Here is a 20,550-nt window from a genome sequence, read left to right as displayed (position 1 = left end):
TTCCCAATGACATATTACAGTCATTTTGTTTCGTTGGCAGCTCTTCTATTCTGGTAATTCCAGACTGCAAAATTATCTGGAAGATACAATTTCCTTCTACCTTTCTCTTTCTTTGGCCTTATTCATTTTAAGTTGTTGAATTTCTACATGATCTCCTATCTATGCTACGTGAATTACTGACTGAGGCTGATGTCATTTAAAATTGCATATATGTCATATTATGTTTGAAACCTTTGCCCCCCTGATATGGATGTGTGGGGTGTCCTCTTTTTTCCTTTAAGCATAGGAATAATTTTATTGCTTATCTTACTTTACACTGCATTATTCCTACTTAGATTTCTTCAAGTTCAAGATCATTATAATAATATAATGATTAAAATTTATTAAAATGTGACATTTATTCCAGGCTAGAATGTCATTATGTTCCTTTAGAATCACATTCCATTATTCAAGTCGTATGAGAAGAAATCTCTTGATTTTCTGAGTGCTTCTCTCAACTTTTCTGGACAGCTTTAAAAGTAAAAATATTATTATGCTGAATTCATAAGCAATTCTTCATATTTCAACTTTTCAATTAATTTTATTTTGAGGAATGTTTACTCTTTTATTTTCTGATATTTTTAATCCATTAACATGTTTTATGTATTTATGGTTATAAAAATAAGGTGTATCTGAGTTATCAAAATTACTTTTACTATAAATTTATTTAATTTGTTGTTTCTAATCACATTTCTGTAAATCCAGCATTTGGGATGCAAAGTACTTAAACTGAAAAAAAATTTCAAACAGGTTTTGTTGACTTTCAGTTCTTCTATATCTTAGATGGAAGAAATTCGAAGTGATAATGAAAATTAAAGGATCTCACCCAAAACCAAGTCTGGTTTGATTTTGAAATTTCATAGTTCAGAGAGAAGAACCATGTAGTTCTTTGTTAAGTAACAGCACCTCACCGTGAATATTATCTGGGTTCAAAGATTTTCAACTTTATTTGTTTGTTTTGTTGGGGTTTTAATAAAAATTACAATTTTCAAAATATAATTAATTAATATAAAGCTTTCTTAACTACTGAGTTAAAATATTAGGTTATTATCCATACTAACACCAGAAACAAAAGTTGTTTTGAAAAATTTGGGGTTTAATTACTCTTAAATTGAATTAAATTGAAGTAAATTAAATCAAATTTAATAAAATAATTGAAGAAAAAACTGCTTTGGCCTGTTATATTATGTAGACCATCAGAATTTCAGTGCTGATCAAGTCAGAAAACCAGTGTCATAACTAGCTAACAAAATAACAGATTAGATTGATAATGTGTTGTTTAAAAACTATTTAAGTTTGTAAAGATATTTGGCAAATTTATGGGATTTTAAAAAATTGCCTCCATTGATCAGGAAATTTATAAGTCCCAGCAATATTGAAAGGAGTCAAAGAAAATTCAGTGGTCTTGAAAATAAACCTATTTTCTGATGCTTCTTTTGTCAAAATAATTTTAAAACACTTCACATTCCTACCTATTCTGAATAAATACACAAAGATCAGTCAGTTTAAAAATTATAATATATCATAGTTAGACTACCAGGGATTGACTACCATTTTTGTTCTGTTGAATGACACTTTGAGATATATTTTGTTTCCACTTTTAGATGTGCCTGCCAACAGGTGCACAGAGAAATATTAATTTTTTTACTTAAAATGAAAAGAGGCATTTTAAAAGCAATTCTTATGCTTAAGAGATTATTAACTTCTCATGTCACAAATTATAACTAACTTGAATGTTATGGATTTCCTGGTAAAAACAGAACAGTTAGTGTTACAGATATCAATAGGTCAGCTTAAGATGTTCTACCCAAAAATGTTTTTTAATATAAAGTTGGACTACTTGTTCCAGAATTGTAGATCTACCCAAGAGGTTGCTGGTAGAGACAGAATGAGCTGTACTACTTGGTAGAACCATTAATTAAAACGTTTATTTGTTTGAATTTCTCTAATGTTACTTCTAACCTTCCAGGATGGGGAGTCTGACAGTATTGCCACAGGTTTTTTCACTCGTTTTATTCTCGAAATAAATCCATTAGATACAGATCTACTTAGCAGTTGTCTGCTTTTTGAAAGGGGTTAGGAGTCTGGGTGCACTGGCAGATTTCTATTATTTTCAGATGTATATAATCTCCACCACTGTTTCCTAGGGCACAAATAATTCACCTGAGATGCATAAACCCGCACAGAGCTTCAACGTACATTGCTTGCCCTCTGAGCTGCATCTCTATTTTGTTAACTGGTGCTGAAAATTACTCATGCTTCTAAGAGAGCAACACTGTAAAAGGCTAAGATTCATATATGCTTCCCTCTAGAAATAACTATTTATGGTGTCAGGTGATGCTCAGTGTGAGGAAGAGGAAAGAAATGGACAGTAGGAGATTTTAAGGCACCAAATATTAAATATATTTACAGTGCCTAGGTTTGCATCCCCATTGCAAATATTCAGGGTGTTCTACTCTAGAAAATTGTCATCTATCCTATTCTGCTATGCTGTCAATACATGAAATAGAATGAGCCAGGGAATATAGTAATTTTGAAAAAACCCTTGCTATCCCACTGAATTCTGATACTGTATAACTGGAATTATAAAAATGACTTCTCTATTTTACGTATAGTTCAGAATAAAAATGTGGCCAGAGTTGTAAAATACAGTCTCAAAGTCTTATTTTCTGAAGAGGACATTTACTCATTAATTAAGATGTTGCATAAAACGAACAAATCTCTGAAACAGCATTATTATCATCATGCAGTTTCTGCGCAGCCCTCCTGGCATACATGATAAACTGTATTTTGTACTTTTTTTCAAACTGGATTGTCAAATTGTTTCCTTTACTAATCCAGAAGGTATTAAGCACAGTGGATAGCTGGACATAATCTGAATGAATGGTTTCCTTTATGAAATAGTGTTAAGGAGTAAGGCTTCATTGTTGAAATAGGCTTCCTGAGGGCTGAAACAAATAAACCAAGATCAGCATAGTGGTTTATTCTATTTACATAACTGTTAGCACTTTTCATTTTTCAATTTTACATGATATTATAATATTGTTTTTTTCTTTTTACCTCCAAGGCAGCATGAAATGGGAGAGAAAGTGTTTCCAGGAAATGGGACTGTTAAATTTCTTGCTTGATGGTGACAGAAAGGACACATTCACTGAAGCGCTTATTGATGTTTCATTAACTTGAAACAAAGAATTATAACCCACAGTTCTAAGCTGTTAAGTATGATCTATATCAGAGATCTGTTATTCTAAAGAAAATAAAATATATGTCACTTCTCCGCAAAAAAAGATCCCTAACCCCTGAAATGGTAAGAGAAATCTGGTAAGAGCATTCATCCAGCTTTCTCCTTTTAGAACAACATGCAGAATGTGACATCTGTTTGAGAGTTCCAAACTCACATCCTATAATGAGAAAACTCTAGGTAAATAACTTTTAAATTATAATTTATCTTTACATTGAGTTTAAGAAAAAGTTTTAGAGCTTCTGTTCCTTTCCAGTGTGCACAGTCTTTTGTTTGTCAAAATGATCTCCAGTGCCTTTTTATTTTACACTTTTCAATTTATGATTGTACTAAAAATTCTCATAAAAATGGTGAGAAATGCAAGAATTTAGACAGAACTCTGGTTTAGAGGTTTTTGAAATGAAACCAGGACATTATGAGAAATTATTCTGATCTTTGCACAGGTGTGTGGCATTTCTGAAAGCAAGCCCTTTGCTATATATGAATTTTTCCCTGATTCAGACTCCTAGACACCATCCCTGCCCTACTGCACATTACCATGAATTCATGGTAAGTTCAGGGGTGGGGAACTACCTGTATCAACTCAGACTGAGATGCCTATACAGAGTTGTGCTCTATAGACATTTTGTAAAGATGCTACCACCACGGAGATGAACTGCAGTCTATTTAGGTCCTTCTCCAGGCATGCTGGAGATTCCAGGGTCTTCTCTACATGAAGCCAAACAGAGAAATTAACATTTTTTAACTTCCTTGACTACTGTAATCATAAAGAAAAAATGCAGTTGCTTCCCCCATTGCCCATGTAAGACATCCCAAATGTATGAAACACTTAAGTACCTTTTAAGGTTTCTGCTTTGGAATTCTTGGGCAAGTTGCAGTGCATGTACTGTTTATATCAATGTTTTGCATAGTTGAATTGTGGTTAAAACTTACCAGGCCTTTTCCATTCCAGGTCTTGGTAATGAGGGGTATGTGATAATTACTTGTGTTGCTCCTGTCACCAGTAATTGTAGTCTAGAGCACTGGACTATGGATGTGTATTACTGTAACAATAGATTGTTGTTTGCAGGCTGTAGCCGTGTTGTTCTGCAGGGTGACTGACATTATTCAGGTTCAGAAAACTTGAGGGGAATAAACAAAAATATTTATGTTACAGAAGAAAACTCCTCATTGGAGATGTAATTTGACCCAGAGACAGTTTGCTCCACTACTCATTCATTGAAATAGAAGTCTCTCATTAATTGAAAGAGAACTGGGCTACTGTCAAGTATGGGGAAAAGTCTCCAGTTAAAAGCAATGCCTCAGAAAAAAGGGCACCCTCAGCTCCTATACTTGAACTTAGCATTTTATGCACATCCACTTAGTCTGTGACAGAAATGAAATACATGAAATACAGGAATAAGATCTCATTAGTTGACAGGGATAACCTTATTTTGTACAGAACAGGGCAGATGGTTTCAGTCGAGACATCAAGACATCCAGGTTTTCTTTTCTTTTTTTTTTTTGGAGCTTTGGTGCAGCAGACTGGCTGATGTAAGATCTTTTAGGTTTAGAAAGGAAGAGGTAGAAAAAAAAAACAACCAGAAGAAATCATACTTCATGAGAGAACATGATAAAAAAATTATTTTCCTTTCCTATATTAACTTCAAAGGAGATTGTCGAAGGCATAGTGATTTTTAAAGAATACTAGTATGTTTTTTTCAGAAGGAAATGCAAGTTTCTATCTCTAGAAAGAGTTTTCAAAGGAAACTGGGACTAGAAGTACTGCAGCTAAAGATTTTTCCTATGTTAAGACAGTCATGACTTTTTATTAGACACAAAACTGCCTCTACCATCTGGAGGTTTTACAATATACTGCTTAAACATTTGCAAATGATTAAAGGGTCTCTTTAAACACAAATACCAAATTAAATTGCCAGAATAAAGTTCCAGATGTACTAATACTCCATGTCCCAAACTGACTGGTGGTATAAAGAATCTCAGCACCATCTAGGCTGCTTGTATTCTGAGTCTTAGGGATGCACTGAAATCTCTCAAATTGTATTTACTAACTTCAGGTTTTAATTCCTACATTTATTTCCCAGGTGAAAAGGTGAAACTCATTATTGGGAATAGACTTAGCAAAAGGTCTATGACCTTCCAAGCTCTCTAAAGCTTCAGGCAAAGTAATTAGCAGACTGAACTTAAAAACAATATCACTTTTTGATATACTAGTCAGCTCTGCATAAGTTTTCTGAGAGATGGAAGAAGAAACAGAGACAGAGAGGAAGACAGAGTAATGTCCCTGGGTATTTTAATTTTCTGGTCAAACTCTTTTTTAAAATTCTTGGTAGGTTTTTTGACAGGAAAATTTTGTGCACTGCATGAGGCAAAAGCATTTTCTTTAATTATATTTGGTAGTTTATCCATCATCCTATGTCTCCCTTAGGGAATAAAAAAATAACTGGTTTCCTAAAGCAATAAAGGCAAACTGTCTAAAGCAAATATTAAGTTGTGTTATAATACCCTCAACTTTTCTAAATGACTTCAATAAAATCCCCAAATTACTGTAATCAAGACGAAGATTGGAAAAGCTTTGCAGGTCAAATGGCAACTTTATTAATGCGTAAAGCTAGCAAAAAGAGCAATAAAAATAAGATTTAAAATGCATAAATACATTTAAAAGCAGCAAATACAGAACATGAACTGCCATTTTATACCATCAGTGAGTATGTAGCACACACGTGAAAAAGCAATTCACCCAGTTTTGCCGATATTGAAGAGTTCATTATTCTCCACTGAAATTGTAGGGAAAAATAACAACAAAATAACAACATCAAAAGAACAACAACAAAAATAGAATTAGGATTGAAATTTTTGGGAATCGTTACTTTTAAAATCATATTTTTAAAATCTCTTTTAGCATGTTCATACTAAGAGTAAAAAATTATCAACCCTAAACATATCATTGGAAAAAATATACCCTAAAGAAACTTCATTGAAAGCAATTCATTTAGTCAGGAGATTTTGACAACAGTAATAACTGTGTTTTACCACAGCCACTAGTGATCACTACCGAACTTGCAATGCAGGAATGAGGAAATATTTACCTATATTGCTCTTGCTCATACACACAAATGTTCTGTTTCAGTTGGCACTTTTCATACAATATACTCCTTTATATTATCTGACAATATCCTGCACATCCCCAAGGAGTGCCTATAAAAATCTATGCATGTGAAGGGGTACTTATTAGTCTTTCCAGTCATCTGTATTTATATTTGCTTTATTTTTTCATTTACTTATTTATGTAATACTTCTTTGTATATGTTCTCCCTTATGAAGTCTCCATTGTTCAGAGAATAGTGCTTCAGCCTACTTGCTCTTCTGTTTCAATGTTTTAGAGCTTTAATGCTCTCCTGTGGATTTTTAAATACCATCACGTTTTAGTAATTGAAACAAACAATATTTGTATTGGAGGCCTGTAGCTAATGATGTTACTGCTGGGGCCAGCGTCAGGTCCAGTCCCATTCAACTTGTCAAAGACTTGGATGGAGGGACAGAGTGTGCCCTCAGCAAGTTTGCTGTTGATTCAGAACTTGGTGGAGTGGCTGACACACCAGAAGCCTGTGCTACTATTCAGTGAGACCTGGGCAGGCTGGAGACCCTAATGAATTTGACTTAGGCAAGTGGGCAATCCTTCACCTGGGGAGGAATAACCCCAATTACCAGTACAGGAAATCAGCTCTGCACACAAGGACCTGGGGGTGATGATAGTACAAAAAGTCAGCCATGGGCCAGCTGTGAGTCCTTGTGGTCGAGAAGGCCGACGGCGTCCCCGAGTGTGTTAGGAAGGGCACTGCCAGCTGGTCAAGAGGCGTTTCTTCCCCTCTGCATAGTCCTGGGTAGGCCACATCTGGAGTGCTCTTCTGGGCTCCTCAGTACAGCAAAGACAAGGTACTACTGGAGAGGGCCCATTGGAAGGCTGTGGAAATAATTAGGGGAGCGAAGCACGTCTTTTATGAGGAAACACTGAGAACTGTGTTCAGCCTTGAGAAGAGATAAATGAGAGATGATCTTCTCAATGCCTATAGATGCATTATGCTGAGGATGGGGCCACACAGTCTTCAGTGACAGGACAAGGGACAAGAGGCACAAATCAAACACGGAAGTTTGACCTGAACAAGAGGAAGAACTTGAGGATAACAGAGCACTGGAAAAAGGTTGTAAAATCTTCTGCTCTGGAGATATTCAAAACCCACCTAGAGTGGGTTTTGAATATCTCCAGAGCAGAAGATTTTTTCAGAGTGACATTGAGCTACATGAACTTCAGTAGTCCCTTCCAACTCTGGCCATTCTATGATTCTGTGAAAGGTACAGTTCAAAAGTTCTTTATAAGAATACATAAATAAATGGAGCAATAAACTATTAATTTTCTGCTTATATTGATTCTTTTCTTGGAAACAAATGAATAGACATAAACTTAAATTAGTTAAATTATTTCATTAAAATATTATTTTCTTATATTTGTCTGTGTTTCCTACGTACCAGTAAAACAAGCCTGGATGAGCTGGAACTTTCCACTGTACATCAGTGGCTCATGTAAATTTGTTATGCTTTTCTTCATGGTGAAATGCATTTGGTCATGAAGTGCATGCAGCAACAAACAGATGAGATCAGCTGGAATTTGAAAATCAATTTTTTTGTTTAAAAAGTCTTGCTAAAACTTGTAGACACTTTTGAAAAAGTACATTGGATGTAGTCACAATGTCACTTAATTAGCTGCTAACCTTCTAAAATAGAATCTCATTTTCTAATTTTGTCTTACTTTAATGAATGACATGATTTTATTTTGTAGTTTTTAAAAATCCCTTCTAATTGTCGTGCAGTATGTTAACTTCAAATAAACACTTATAGCTTTAATCCCTTTTATATTGTCTCCATGTTGCAAACTCAAAAAAAAATTACAATTAATAATGTAGTACATCAACATCTGTGTAATAACTATCAATTTTTCATAAGAAAAATAAAAGTAAACATCTTACTTGAATATCTGTAAACAATGATGAATGCCATTTCCTTCATTTTGGAGTACAAGAACACTGTTTGTGTTATTAAACTGAATGCAGACCAATAATAGTCTGCATGTTTTATTCCCCAAAAGAGCGGATATTGCTACCATCTCATGCCAAACATTTTATGTGACACAATAGGAATAGTTCAATGGTGCTAGTCCTGGGTTAAAATCTGTTGTCTTCAGACATGATTCAGCTGCCAAATGCAGTTTTTTTCTATTAAAATTGTTTGTAATCTTTATGAGGGATAGATAATTTTAGTATGGCATAGGGTTTTTAATTGCTCACAAGCAGATAGAGGCATATTTGGCCAAGAATCTCTACAGTTTTTTAAGAGTGTTGTCTGTAACAAAAACATTCAAATAAAGTGTACTTATTTGAGAATAGCCTCAGTTTTAAGTTCTTTTTTTCTAAGTAAAAAGTTGGGCTTTTTTCAGAAACATTATTTTTTATAAGATTAAAAAACCCAAAATGGAAAAAATGCAGAAAAAAGGGTCTAAATTCTTCTGGTTTGGTTTTTCAATTTTTTTTTTATTATTTTATTTGTAATTTTTAAAAATTTTTGTAAGATTAAAGATCTAAAAGATCTTAGAATTTGTCAGAGCTTTCCAGGTGTCTGAACTGGTTTTCAGCTGACCACTCTCTCAAAACCACGTGAAAAAAACCTGAGCTTTTTTCCCCTAAGTTCTATGTAACTCTTTCTCTTTGCAAAGGTTTGTCCCTGATAAAAACAGAAATTACAGCAGAGACTATTTTGAAGTGATTTTTATGGTCCTTTAAGGTTAGCTTCATGAACCAAAATAACCAATGAGAATTGAAAAGAATTGGGATAGGGCATTTGGGAGATTGGTGGCTTTTTGCCCAGCCTAGTGGTTTATGACTTCTTCTTTTTCATTCCATATGCTCATTCAGCTCAGCCACTGAGCTGAATTCACAGTAGAGAGGATAATAGGAATCAATACCATGGAAAATAATAAACAGTGAAAGCTGTCTATTAATGACAGCTTTCTTCTACACAGATGAAAATTGAGCCCTTTAGTCAGATAGCAAGAAATTCTACTTCTTGCTGAATTTTAAACTTAGTGCGGCAGCAAACTTAAAAATTCAAACAAACAACAGTAACTCCAACCAAGAAAAACAAGCCATTCCATTAAAGTTAGAAAGTCCTATAAATTCTGATAATAAGGTCCTAAACTTTAAACCTGACTGTGCTGCACAAGACTTCATGATCTCACAGAATCACACAATAAGCTGAACTGGAAGGAGCCCACAAGGATCATCATGTTCAGCTCCTGGCCATGCACAGCACCATTCCCAAGAGTCACAACCTGTGCCCTGGGAGCATTGTCCAAATATTTCCTGAACTTTGTCAGGCTTGGTGCAGTGATCACATCCCTGATCCACTGCCTAACGCCACTTTGGGTGAAGGACATTTTTCTGCTATACAACCTTGACCTACCTGACACAACTGCAGGCTGCTCTCTGGGATTCCATCACTGATCACCACAGAGAAGAGATCAGTGTCTGCCCCTCCTCTTTCCCTCACAAGGAAGTTGCAGATTGCAGTGAGGTGTCTCATCAGTCTCCTCTTCTACAGGCTGAACAGGCCAATTGAGCTCAGCCTTTCCTCATACAGATTCCCCTCAAGGCCCTTCACCATCCTCCCTGCCCTTCTTTGGATGCTCTCTGGCAGTTCAATGTCTTTCTTACATTGTGGCACCCAAAACTGCCCCCAGCACTGGAGGTGAGGCTGCCCCAGTGAGAGCCGAGTGAGGCAATGCCCTCACTTGCCTGGCTGGTGATGCTGTGCCTGATACACCCCAGGACACTCCTCTTTGCCTATTTTTACATAAGCACACAGAACTTCACAAAGTTAATGTTTTATGAAATATGCCTCTTCTGTTATACTACTGCCAGGCAATAGAAGGCAAAAAGTAGAACCTCCTCCAGTAGGACACAATTTTTTTCTTTCCAACCTGTTCTGAAAAGGTGTTTTAGTTCTTCCTTGGATTTAGAAAGACTATTTTCTTTCATAAGGCCATAAGTCTGGGGATTTTTTTGTTCTAATATTTATCTCGCTGTGTTTGCCTGATGTCCCTATGCTCAATCTGAGCAAGATCTCTGGAAAAGAGCAAGGGTTGCTTCTGCTTCTCTTTTTCAACAGAGACACAAACCTATTATTCAACCAGAACCTTTCAATCAGTAATAAACCAGGATTTTTCTTGATTGGATTCTTTCCTTTTGTGACTCTGTGTTGTGCTGTTCAAATGAGAGCATGCTAAAAGGAGAAAAGATTGTTCATATTTCCAGGGGCCAATGTAGAATATAGCTTTTTTCTAGCCAACTTACTTTAAAAGAAGTTTTACCACTGTATACAACATTCAGTTCTGTTTTCAATGAATTCTCCCTCCCAAACCCTCATACATCTCACTGCCTCATGTGCCCTTCCAGCTGTCCTTTAAGATACACCTCACAAGACACTCACACCCTGTACAAACAGGTTCAAGAAGAGATGGGGACATGGAGCTCTAAAACCAACATTTCCATTCATTTCAGCAGTTCTTAAGGCTCCCATGGTGACACTAAGTTTTAATTTTCCACCAGTTTCTAGTGCACTGTTTCCAAATTTGTTTTTATGCAAGCCCTAGTGAACACAATCAAACCTGTAATGCAAAGTGACTTTGTGGGACAAGATGCAACCAGTTTATGAGTTCTAAGGACTTTTTGCAGCCTATTTGGCAGATTTTATCAGCGCAGAGAGAAGTTAACTACTGTTTTTATCCTGGGATGTGAATTTGTGAATTTGTTCTCTTTTGTAGGTGCTTATTTCCATCATTTACACTAAAACTATTGTTGCATGTGAGGGTTTATCAGTTTAAAGCCAATTCAGCTTTAATTCAGCAATTTTGATGGAAATAGGAAAAAAAAAGATAAAGAAATATATATTCATTTGCAGATATGCATATCTATTCTTAATGAAGTCCTGCCTATTACACCTCCAGTATAATAATTTACGTTGGCATTAGTAAGGAGAAAATTGTATTAGCTCAGAAATGTAATGCTTAAAAATACAATTAAATTTAGAAGTCTGATTTTCTTGCATAAACAAAGTGGAAAAGGGAGAGTTCATAGGAAAGCTAGTTATTCTGCCTTAATTCTCCAGAGACAGTATGTCTCTTAGTGTTTGAACCTGACATGTTCTTAAATAAGGGTTGGAAAGTGTACAATGTTTTCTTTGATACTTTTCCTCTCCCTCTTTCATATGGGAGTGCAGACACAATGCTGCAGTCAGCCAATGATAAACTTATTCCCAGCCAGTTTTGCTGGAATATAAAAGATATCAAATAATTTTGTCCAAAACCTGATTTGGCTGGTGTCAGCAGACTTATAAACTGGGGAAAATACTTAGATTTTACTCCCAATACTTACTGGTGCAGACATATTATTTTTTCTTCATATTTAAATGTAGTTGTCAGTCAACTACATAGTTCTGAAGATGAATCATATTTATTGAAACTTCCTTCCTTCCTTCCTTCCTTCCTTCCTTCCTTCCTTCCTTCCTTCCTTCCTTCCTTCCTTCCTTCCTTCCTTCCTTCCTTCCTTCCTTCCTTCCTTCCTTCCTTCCTTCCTTCCTTCCTTCCTTCCTTCCTTCCTTCCTTCCTTCCTTCCTTCCTTCCTTCCTTCCTTCCTTCCTTCCTTCCTTCCTTCCTTCCTTCCTTCCTTCCTTCCTTCCTTCCTTCCTTCCCTCCTTCCCTCCTTCCCTCCTTCCCTCCTTCCCTCCTTCCCTCCTTCCCTCCTTCCCTCCTTCCCTCCTTCCTTCCCTGCTTCCTTCCTACCCTGCTTCCTTCCCTCCTTCCTTCCTTCCCTCCCTCCTTCCCTCCTTCCCTCCTTCCTCTTCCCTGTATTTCTGTATTTGCATGCACGTATTTATTTTTTCCAGATATGATCTTGTTCAGATGAAATAAGCAATATGAAATAAACTTATGTTTCTTATGATTAGTGGAATCTGCAGGTGGAGAAGAGTACAACCTCATAAAGCTGATTGAATACAGTCCATTATTGATCAGTGTACTGCAAAAAAGTGAAGAATAAAAATTAATAGACTGTGATAGTTATTTATTATGATAAACTTGGAGGTGGGTATTACAAAGAAGATGATTTTTTTCACTACCACAAAAAATCGTAATGCCATTAACTAGATTTAAATGAAATGTGATTCTGTGCTGGTGAAATGAAAAACCAAACCAGACAAGCACACTAAAATGTACTCTGGTTATAAGTTCCAATTTTATTTCATTGTCTCCATGCTGGTCTCAGTTAGAGAGAGAATTCAAGAAATAAATTAATGCTGTTAAGTAAGAAGACAAATAAGTTTCCTATCAGTTTGAAATCATACCTTGTGCTGAAGAATTCTGCCTTCTACAGAAGTGTTTCTCACCGTACATCCAGAAATAGATTAGTATGCTACAAAGACAGATGAGCAAACCCAGGTTCAGAGTCAGTCTGTAGTTAAATTCAGTGATTAAAGTGATGGAAGTCTCTGGGGCCTAGAAAGAGGCAGTAGACAGAGAATATTTTTAGTCCAAATGAGCATGTGAGGATGCAGCATTTCCAGGAGATTTTAGGAAAGTAAAAACAGTAAAATATGTCCTTGAATGCATATCATCTATGCCCATGAGAAATGGAGTATGTTGGAAACGAGAAGAAATAACTGTTTAAAGTGTGGAACAGTTAAAAAAATAAATCTAAGATCAGAATAAGTCAAAAATATTAATGACTGATTAGTTTTTCATTTAAATCTAAGAAAAAATTCTGTAAAACTGGCTTTTGCATCTCCTTAAAATACACAAGTCATCTGTGAGGCCAGAAAGGTCTCTGCCACTCTGCAGCATAGTCTTCTGCCAAACCATTTTTTGTCAGCAGTAGCACATGGCAAATGAGTTGATCATATAAGAGTTTCCTTATAATTAAGTAGACTTGTATGTTGAATTAAAGGCTTATTTTTTTCTATGATATGATGCTGCTAGTGATACAATCACTCTTATTTCATGTCAGAATCTATTCGTTGCAGCTCCATAGACTCCAATTGCATTACCATATGTAAAGACTTTTTTTCCCCCATTTGACTTTAATTATGCTCCATCATCCTATACTAGTGGAATACTTAACACTTAATTTTTTCTATTTTAAAAAAACCTTGCTCCCAAGCTTTCATGGCTCTTTGTCTTAAATTTTATTGCTTCCATAATTGCTTAAACATCTAAAATCATCTCTTGGCATAAGAGTATCAATTAGGTCTTGGTGTCATGACTTTTTCAATGAAAACAAAATTTCTGTGCATGAAATCCAGAACAGCAACAACAAAATCACTTAAATGGCTGTGTAAGAAAATCTTTTGTGTGCACAGGGAATATCAAGCCCAGTGTCAAAATACAAACTAGTACACTGAATAAAAGCCATGCCTTGACTATAGGAAATCTTTAGGGACATAGAAACCCTGTGTTTTCATTAAGAAATAAGATGACCTGTGAAAGAGGATGGCTGTACAATCCTTCTGGGACGAACAGCAACAAAACAAATCAGTTTTTAAAATAGAAAGATCACACAACAATGCATTTGCTCACAGACAAAATCTGCAGAGCTGCCAGGCATTTGGGAGATAATTTCCAAATGCTCTTCCAGCCTCAGCTAAAAAAAAAAAAAAACAAACCCAAAGCATTTTGTGGGTTCCTAGAACAGAAAATAAATTTAGCTCCAAAGGGTGCCTAAGGACTGACTACAACACAGAGACTTCTCTCATGTGGCTGTGAAATATGCACTGACTGATTCTTCCAGGTGACCTCCTGCACAGCTTGGCAGACAGATCCACTCATGGCAAATCCACAGTGACTGCACAAGCAGGCTGCGTGGCAGATCTGCTTCTCCATCTCTGCAGATCTCTGGATCTCTCTCTTTTCTCTCCTGTGGCTGAGCAGCCAGAGAAACTGTGTCAAGCCTATGGCATGAACAACAGCTCAGACAGGAAGTTCCAGTGGGAGAAGGAGAGATAGTGAGACAATATTTCTTCAAGCCTATGCTTCAATAATTAATAACAAATAATAGGATTCCAGTCCCTTGCTGTATTCTGATGATGACACTTCCTAGTACGAGTGGAGAAGCCAGAGAGGAAGAAAGGGATTTCGCTTTTGGAGCGAGTCTGATGAGTGTACCCTGCCTTGTACTGGGAAATTATTTTATTTATGTGAAACAGAAGGCTGATCTTTTCTACAGAGACCCATTGTGGGATGTCAAAGAGCTCTAGCATGCAGTGAGCTGAATAAAACAGTACCAAAACCCCCCAAACACCTGCGGAAACAGGTGATGGAGGTAGAAACTCTGAGTTTGAAACAGCCAGTATCACTACTTAGTAAAAAATGACACAGAGACATCAGAAGTCTGAGTAACAAATCTTTACTCCGAACTGCTTCTTTTTATACACTGATCAATACAGGTGGACTTGATTGGTCATTTAATTAATACACTTCACCTGATTGGCTAATTAACAAGATGTCCTTTTATAAACAATCTTATGAGAATAACAAGAAAACACAACAGGATGTTGTAGGTGTTGTAGGAAAAACAACACCTGCAGGTTGTTTTTAATAACTGGCTATCAGTGTTTATCTTCAACTCTCTTAAGTCTCCCAGGCTGATTCTGGGAAAACTTATCTAACTTTCTCAGCTTTTTTTCTAGCTTTTCTCAGCTTTTGAACAGCTCTCTGACCAGGCTGTCACGTCCACAAGGCAGTCCCAAGAGTAAGACACACTTACAGGATATGCGTATAAGGACCATAACCAAAGTAGAGTATATGGCTTGCACACTACATTTTCACCTAACTCTTCCTGCCTATGCATGGTTCAAGTGCATGAGCCTTGCTCATAAAACTGTTGTTTAAATATGCTTTTTGGAAGGCAGACCTACAGAGGATTAGTCTTTCCCACCCGGAAGCACAGCACTTCACCAGACCTACCAATCTCTACATCCAGCTGCAGCATACTGTGAAGACTGACACCATCTCTCGTCCCCTGAGCTGGCCTGGGGATGAGAAGGAGCCCATCAGGGGTAATCATTTGTTCCATGTTGATGAAGGAAAGGGATAATGTGTCTGTAAAGTCTGTTAAACAGAAGAAAACACTTTAAAGATTTTAGGCCTGCAGTGGAAGGAATTTCATAGAATTCATCATAAAACAGGGATGGTGAATCTTCAGCAGGGATCATGATTGCTAATGATGTGCAAGTAGGGCTTGAGATATCTGCTGTTTTCTGGCTGCTATGGAACTTTTGCTACTCACACTGCCTGGCACAGGCTGGGTATAGGAAGCATTCAAAGCATAAGCTAAAAGATAAGGATATTACTTAGAGGTTATAGGGAGCAGAAGGAGATAAAAGAGATTAAAGGAAAAGTGGGGGGAGAAATACTGGCACAAAATGTGAAAAAAATTCATCAACACATCTTAGTCTCTATAGCACTTTTTACACAAATTAATAGTATTTAAATGCAATATTTAATTATGACAGATATAGCCAAAACAGTATCATTGTGGTCTGCATGGTTTATTAGTTTAAAGGATGTCAGCTCTTCTCCATGATTTTTTAGCCTGCTTAGACATTAAATTTCCAGGTATGACAAAAAATTCAGGAATAATTTCTAATAATACCTTAATATTAGAATAATTTGATAGTATATAACATTAATTTATAATAATAGTTTATTTAACATGTCACCAACTACACTGATTTTATCGCTACATCTATGCATTTTTCATATATGCATAATGCCAGTGCATTACATAGAATGGTTAAAATGCCACAGCCTTTCAAAATCATTTGAAATACTATTGGCAGCCATCCAACCTGCACATAATGAGGTAAATATATCTTCCATGAGTTGTGAAATTTATGAGAAGTGTACTGGTCTGTTCTTTGCTAGTTAAAGTAAGAATATTTCTAATGAATAAACTGTTAAACCTTGAGACCTGTGGTGCATTTTTTTTCTCCCTATGGGTCTTTTGTCTGTGAAGTTAGTGGTAATGTGGAATGACAGAATAATTACCGTTAAAATATTTTTTTCCAAATGGAAGGTGATTATGTAATGAATCATCTGTACAGAGAATAAGGTATATTAAAGCACTTCATTTCAGTCAGTTGGAATCCAATTGAGAGTTCAAAGCACCGTAAAGTTTACTCTTCTCTTTATTTTTTGGATTTTATTTTTCCCCCATCTTTCTGGGGAAATCTTAACCCTGATTTTTTTTTTTTCCTTTTTAGCTCTAAAGGAGCTTATGTGTCAAATAATCTCATTGAGGAGATAAAAGCAGAAGCTCTCCAAAAGTCTGCATTAGAAGGAAGGAAACTTTCTTCAGTTGCTGAGAAAGACAAGGTAGGGTCATTTTCTCTGATCATCAGCTATTCTAATTTCTGTTTCCTGGCTGTGATCCAGGTTCATGACTTTAGGGCTTTCTGTCAGCTTCACATCATAACCTACAATTTACGTAATGTAAAACTACAGGAAAACATGCAGTAGGACAAGCTTAAATTAACCTTGCATAGTCTGAGTTTGATTCATTAATTTCAAGGCACATGTGGTTCTGATACCAAATGAATAAAGAATGTCTTCAGCTGTACAAATTAACTGTAATAAAAATATGAAAGATTGCAACTTTAGTACTAAATCTGATAAGAATGAGATTTGGTTTTTTTGTGTTAGTTCCCATTTCTCATATGAAAAACTTAAATGCTATAATGAAATCAGTTTTCTATATTAAGTCATGGTACAAGCAGTGAAAAACTCTGAATCTTAAATCTAAACTGAGGAGTCAATATATCTCTGTTTGCTAAAATCCAGTCTCTACTATCTAGCTTTGATAATGTGCTTGGTATTACGTTTTTAATAGAATCACATTAACCACTTTATTTTATCAGATAAGAATTCTCTGTTCTTTAAGCTTTCTGTGCTCTAGCAATTAATATAAATAAACTTCACTGTTTCTGAAATATAGCTCATGTAATGATCCATGGAAAATTATCCTGGAATAATATCTTGGTAAATTATGAGTATAATTCACTATTTCTTTTACCTTTGCCGAATTTAAATATTGTCAGGGCTGCTTCAGAGATGCTTTAAGGAACAATAAATTCCAGTGTGTTAACACTTACTGTGATAATGTTAGCACAGTCACATATAATGTTACATCAATCTGCCATATAAACCAGCTTCAAGTCACTGTCTGTGACAGTCACTGATACCCCATGTTTGGCTAGCCCGGGTTAAGGATATTTATCGATTTAGTATACAAAATATTAATTTTTTTCTCACTTGTGTCCTGCTGACAAAAGCAAAATATTTTAATCACTTAAAATAACCAATCTATTCTCTCAAGCAGTTTCATAGTCCTGTAATTACCAGTCTTAATAAATTTTCAGAAAACTCATTAAAAGGAAACAAACAAAAAGAAGAAACAAAGCAAGCAAGCAAAAAACCCTAAAGACATCACATACATGCAAAAGCATATTTCAAAAAATCAGAAAGTCCCAAGTCTACCAGAAATATTGACCCAGTACTTCTGAACTGATTGTTTCCTCCCTTGGACTTCTTTACATTAATTTTTCAGCTGAGAGCTTCTCCATGAAAGAAAAGTGATTTTTTAAGTAGTATGTTTTTCCCTCTTTCTCTGATTCCTCTTGATATAAATGTTTCAAAATAATATTCCAGCCTAAGGCAAATACATTGCATGGAAAATTTCAGTACAAAGAAGAAAGATTAGCAAAATTAAAAATAACTGAAAGTAGATGTGTTGGCTAACATTACTAATTATGAAAAGTACTGCCTTATCCATGTATTGATAATTACAATGATTAAAGAAAACCAAAACCAAAAAAAGAAATCTCCCATTTAAAATAAATTTCCTCTGTAGTAGAAGGATTTAACTATTTATAGTAAAATGTTATATTTTAAACTGAAATATAAACCTAAAAAGCACAGACATGTCCTGTAACAATGAAATACTTTCCTGAAAAATACTGAAAAAAAAGACAAAATATCCAAAATGACAATTAGCAAATGTATTGCCCTCATATTGTAATGAAAAAAGTTTACTAGATTGAACCTGAGGGCACTGTCATGGATAAAACTTTCACAGAATCACAGAATGGATCAGATTGGAAGGGACCAGAGAAGGTCACTTGGTCAAATCCCCCTGCTTAGGCACAGGATTGCGTCCAGACAGTTCTTGACTTTTCTGGCAAGGGAGACTCCACAACCTCTCTGGACAATCTGTTCCAGTGTGTGGTCACCCACACAGTAAGGAAGTTCTTCCTTATGTTCAGGTGAAACTTCCCGTGCAGCAGTTTCTGCCCATTCCCTGTTGTCCTATTGCTTGGCACCACTGAGCACAGCCTGGCTCCATCCTCTGGACACCCGCTGACCCTGCCCATGCACACTGCTGAGCCTCTCCCCCAGTCATCTGTCTGCAGCACTGAACGGGCCCTCATAAAATAAATGCTTGTTCCTCAATCTTTGTTGCCTTCTGCTGGACTCATTCCATGTCTCTCTTGTACTGAGGAGCCCAGAACTGCACACAGAGCTCCACGTGTGGCCTCACCAGGGCAAAGCAGAGGGGCAGGATCACCCACCTCGACCTGCTGGCCATACTGGACCCACAGTGTGCACGCTGGCTCCTGAAGGACTGCACCCCATGGGAGGCACTCACACTGGAGAAGTTATGAAGGACTGTAGCCTGTGGGAAGGGCTCATGTTGGGGAAGTTCATGAAGGACTTTCTCCAATGGGAGGGACCCCACACTGAGGCAGGGGAAGGACTCCTCTCCTTGAGGAGAAAGCAGTGGCAGAAACACCATCATCTGCTGCGATGGACTGACCATTGCCCCCACTCCCTGTCTCCCTGCACCCTTGGCAGGAGAGAAGGTAGAGTCCAGGAAGAGTGGAGAAGTGGGCAGAAGGTGTATTTAAGATTTTTTTTTTTTTTATTTCTCATTATCCTGCCCTGATTTTGAACAGTAATAAATTCAATTAATTTCCCCAAGTCATGTCTGTTTTGCCCATGACAGTAATGAGTGATCTCTCCCTTCCCTTAACTCATGACATTTTCATTATATTTTCTCCTCCTGTCCAGTGGTGTAGGAAGTGAGAGAGTGGCTTTTGTGGCTGTCTGGCATCCAGCCTGGATGAAACCACCATACATGGCTGCAACCTGACTTGTTGCCGGCCTCCTTACCAGTACTGAACCCCACAGTCTCATGGGCTCTACAGCCAAGGCTGCTGTGACCCCACTACAGCCGCCCCCAACCTTCACTTCTTTCCAACAAGGCCTTCCTACTTTGTTAGGATAACGTTGGGCAGCACACAATTCCTTGTGGGATCCTCCTTCCTCTGGCATGAAGTTGTCATCAATGCTTTCCAGGAACCTCCTGAATTCTTTGTGCTTTGCTGTGTTGCTTCTCCAGTAGATGTCAGGATAGTTAAATTCACCCTCAAGAGCCAGTGCCTGTGGCTCTGAGGCTGCTTTGAGCTGTCTATAGAATGTCTCACTCACTTCCTCCTCCTGATCAGGCAGTCTGTAGCAAATATGCACAACTGTGTCACCCTTTCTGGTCTATCCTTTTACCCTTAGGTAACTCTCAGGGCTACATCTCCAAGGAGAGTCAGGAGTGATCTTGACCTGCAAACCTTGGTCATAGGCAATTAATTGTCCTTTCTATGGTCCTATGAGTCTGACAGTTCTACTCTTTACTTCTGCTATAACCTCTTCATGCATCAACTTGTGAATGTCTCAGATGGGCTTTTGACTTACACTTACTGGTTAAAAGGCTAGGGTGAGACATTTCTGAAATATTTTATATTTGCCTTCAGCAGAATGAGTCATAAACCAATTTTCAGTTCAAAAGAACAATGCTGCAGAGAGCCACTTTAGCTCAATTTAATTGTAAGGAAATTGCTCTCACTGTAGGTTCTTTGTCTTAAGACTTCCTTTCCTGATAATTACCAAAGACTAGATGCCCTGAAATTTGACTAGTTTAAGGAAAAATTTGAATAAAGGATACAGAATTCTCAGAATTGAAGATAGTGTATAGCGTAGGGGTTTGGAGTTTTTTTCAACTTCCATCATGTCTAGTTTAGGAATGTCTGCAGTACATGTGTTGCAAACATATTGATTGGGA

The sequence above is a fragment of the Melospiza georgiana genome, chromosome 2 (genome assembly GCF_028018845.1).
Source record: "Melospiza georgiana isolate bMelGeo1 chromosome 2, bMelGeo1.pri, whole genome shotgun sequence".
Taxonomy (NCBI): Eukaryota; Metazoa; Chordata; class Aves; order Passeriformes; family Passerellidae; genus Melospiza; species Melospiza georgiana.
Note: the sequence above shows the minus strand (reverse complement) of the source record.